Raw genomic sequence first — 4270 nt, forward strand, 5'->3', positions numbered from 1 at the left:
CCCAAAGCTGAAAGAGAGCAGCGCTCCGCCCCCCATCGCCACCAGCACCACCAACGCCGTCGATCTCTCTCACCACCTCCGCCATGGCTCCAAAAGCCGACAAGGGGAAGGTCATGAAGTCGGCCGAGGCGCAGCGGCTCGCGGCGCTGCGAAAGGAGCGGGCAATCTTCCCCCCCCCCCCCAGGTCGCCGCGAAGGAGCTGAGGGAGTACTACTTCCTCTTCTGGTCGACGGAGACGCGAGCGCATCCGCGTATGAAGGTACTCCCAGCTGCCGCTTTGGAACTGGCTCTGTTTTCTCTTTTTCTTGTCGCTGCTGGTCATGTCATGAGAACAATGTGTTAGAGCTGCGACAAGCTATCTTGTAATATGACTCTGTTTCGGGTAGCGATTGTTATGTTATTTCCTTTACTTGATTCCTTCCTTTATATGCTTTTGCCCTACGCTTTTAGGGAACTTGTCGGCGCAGGCACCTGGGCCGCGAGCGCTGAGTGCGGGACGTCAGCAGCCTGTTGGCGGTGCCGCTTCCGACAAGAAACCTCGTCGCAACTAGTCGCAGCTCACTTAAGTTGTTGAGCGGACTCGAAACAAAGTAAGGGCGCAACTAGCTACGAGTTGGTTCCTCCGCGCACAGGTTTTCCATACAAAGCACGGTCGTTCGAGGAAGATAACTTAAAAATTAAAACTGATTGCTCAAACTTTGGCAACTTAGCTTTTCTGTCGTTTGCTTTCCGGTAAGGCGAAACTTCCTTGAACGACGCCTGGTCCACACCATTATCTTCTCCTTTCCCCCCGGCAAACTTGTGGGCGAGGGAACCTTCCTTTCCTTGAGAAAGAGAAAAAAGAGAAAATAAAGATATGGAGCCTTACGGCTCGTTATTGCTTACCGGCGGTAGGCGCTGCACAAAGTGTCAGATAGCACATGCAAAGGAAAGTAGAAAGCATGAAATTGACAAGATGTGCGGAGCACATGAGCTTTACTTATGCACGGGGTCTGCGCCCGGCTTCGTACAAAGGATTACATGCAACATCGGCAAGACTTGTACAAAAGGTGGTTGCCGGAACAGGTTCTGGCAACCGCGCCTTACAGGTAAAACTTACGAAGATGCTCAATGTTCCAGGAGTTGCTCACCGGAATGCCATCTTCGGTCTCAAGGCGGACAGCGCCAGGCCTAATGACTCGTTTCACCCGGTAAGGGCCTTCCCACTTCGGCGTCAACTTGTTGGAATTCTTGGCGGACTGAACGCGCCGAAGAACAAGGTCGCCTTCCTCGAGACTTCTAGCATTAACTTTGCGGCTATGGTAGCGGCGCAAAGCTTGCTGGTATCGAGCAGCTCGTACAGCGGCCTGAAGACGGTCCTCCTCAAGGAGCAGCGCGTCATCTTGTCGCAACTGCTCTTGCTCAAGCTCATCATAAGCGAGCACTCGAGGTGACCCGTATCCGAGTTTCGTGGGGAGAACTGCCTCTGCTCCATAGACTAGAGCAAAAGGTGTCTAGCCAGTGGCTCGATTTGGCGTCGTCCTGATCGACCAAAGAACCACCGGTAGCTCCTCAAACCAGTTCTTTCCGCACTTGTGCAGCCTGTCAAAAGTCCTGGTCTTGAGCCCGGGCAGCACTTCAGCATTCACCCTCTCCGCTTGACCGTTGCTTCTCGGATGAGCAACAGAAGCGAAGCAGACCTTGGCGCCAAGATCTTGGACGTACTGCATGAAGGTGCGGCTCGTGAATTGCGTGCCGTTGTCGGTGATGATCCTGTTAGGGATCCTAAAGCGGCAAACAATCGACCTGAAGAACTTGACTGCTGACTGTGCTATCACCTTCCTCACTGCTTTCACTTCCGGCCACTTTCTGAACTTGTCGATTGCAACGTACAAGTACTCAAAGCCCCCGACAGCTCGGGGAAAGGGGCCGAGGATGTCGAGCCCCCAGACCGAAAATGTCCAGGATAAAGGGATCGTCTGGAGAGCTTGAGCTAGCTGGTGTATCTGTTTGGAATGGAACTGGCATGCTTCACACTTGGTTACTTGTGCAGTTGCATCCTGGAGGGCTGTCGGCCAAAAGAAACCTTGCCGGAACGCTTTGCCGGCAAGTGCTCTTGCGCCAATGTGGTGACCACATATGCCTCCATGTATCTCTGCCAACAGCTTTTGCCCGTCTTCCCGGTGAATACACTTCAATTTCACGCCGTTGAGTCTTCTTCTGTATAGTGTGTTGTCGACAAACTGGTACATACTTGACTGTCGGGCTACTCTTTCCGCTTCTTCTTGCTCTTCGGGAAGTTCTCCTGTCTGAAGGAAACGGACAATCTGTTGTGCCCAAGCTGGAGCTTGCGGCTCGACAACAAGGACTAAAGGTACATCTGCTGCTGCGGGAACATCCGCTTCTACGACGAGAACCTGCGGCTCAGCCGGAGCTTCACGTTCCCCGGCAAGCTTGCCGGAGCAAAACTTGTCGGGAGCGTCTGCTTCAATGGAACAAACCCTAGGGCTTGCCGGAGCAAACTGCTCCTCAGCACCCTTGGTGTTGATTTTGAGGACCTTCTTGGCGGCGGCTTCGGGGAGCTCTGCCGGAAAATAGTCACCAGAAATCAACTTCCTCTTCTTGCTCTGTCCAGTTGATGGCGTTACAGACGGTTGAGTCAGTCTGAGCATAAAGATCCCTGGTTCCACAGGTAACTTAAGTGCGGCGCACTTCGACAGGCCATCGGCAATGTCGTTCTGAGCTCTTGGAACATGTTCCATCTGTAGGATGTCAAAGTGCTCTTCTAGCTTTCTCACTTCATCAACGTAAGCTTCCATCAACGGACTCTGATAATTCTTGTTCACTTGGCGGACGACAAGCTGTGAGTCACCCCTAACAATGAGCTTCTTGATCCCAAGGTCTGCTGCGATCCTGAGACCGGCAAGCAAACCTTCATACTCTGCGGTATTGTTCGTTGCTTGCTCCTTGGGAAAGTGCATCTGGACTACGTACTTGAGGTGCTCTCCGGTGGGTGCAACAAGTAGCACACCTGCACCGGCGCCTTGCAGCGAGAAGGCACCATCAAAGTACATCAGCCACTCTTTGCTTGCTTCCTTGACGGGGATGCTCATTTCTGGAATTTCTTCATCTTGTGTTGGCGTCCACTCTGCTATGAATTCGCCAATGCTCTGCTTTGGATAGTTGAAGTGCTCTCAAACTTGAGGCCAAAGCTTGACAATTCCAGTGCCCACTCGACAATCCTGCCTGTTGCTTCTGGATTTTGCAGTATCCTCTTCAGTGGAAAACGAGTGACGACTGTGATCTCATGTGCTTGGAAGTAATGGCGCAGCTTTCTTGAGGCCATGAGAAGGCCAAAAAGCAATTTCTGCACACCAGAGTACCTTGACCTAGCCCCCTGCAGAAGGGAACTGACAAAGTAAACTGGGTGTTGCACCATTCTTTTCTGCATCTTCTCACGCGCCTACGCAGATCCATCTTTGTCGGGACCAGAGCTTGCCGGTGAAGTCCCCTGCTTGTCGCTGGATGCATCTGCCGTGGTTGCTGGCTCATCATCCGCCTCCCTCTCCGCTACTAACGCAGCACTAACCACTTGATTGGTTGCCGCTATATATAGCAGCAACTTCTCTTGTGGCTTAGGTGCGACAAGTGTTGGAGTGGAGGACAGGTATCTCTTTAAGTCCTGCAGTGCAGCCTCCGCTTCCGGAGTCCATTTCATTGGACCTGCCTTTTTCAATATTTTGAAAAATGGCAGGGCGCGCTCAGCAGACCTAGAGATAAACCTGCTGAGAGCAGCTATGCAACCGGCAAGTCTTCATACATCCTTGACGCGCTTTGGTGCTTCAATCTGCTCAATGGCCTTGATCTTGTCGGGATTGGCTTCAATTCCCCGCTGAGACACGAAGAACCCGAGAAGCCTGCCGGAGGGGACTCCAAACACACACTTCTCGGGGTTAAGCTTGAGGTTGATCTTGCGCAGATTTGCAAAGGTTTTGTCTAAATCTTGAATCAGAGTCGCCTTGTCCTTGCTCTTGACCACTATGTCATCCATGTAGGCTTCCACATTTCTGTGTATTTGCGGCTCAAAAGCGTCACGGACTACCCTTGCAAATGTTGAACCAACATTCTTTAAATCGAAAGGCATCCGTACGAAACAGTATGTGCCACATGGGGTGATGAATGCGGTCTTCTCCTCATCCTCTTCTGCCATGAAGATCTGATGGTATCCTGAGTATGCATCAAGAAATGAAAGCAAGTCACATCCGGCCGTGGAGTCAATAATCTGGTCGAT

This window comes from Triticum aestivum, chromosome 1B (genome assembly GCF_018294505.1).
Source record: "Triticum aestivum cultivar Chinese Spring chromosome 1B, IWGSC CS RefSeq v2.1, whole genome shotgun sequence".
Taxonomy (NCBI): Eukaryota; Viridiplantae; Streptophyta; class Magnoliopsida; order Poales; family Poaceae; genus Triticum; species Triticum aestivum.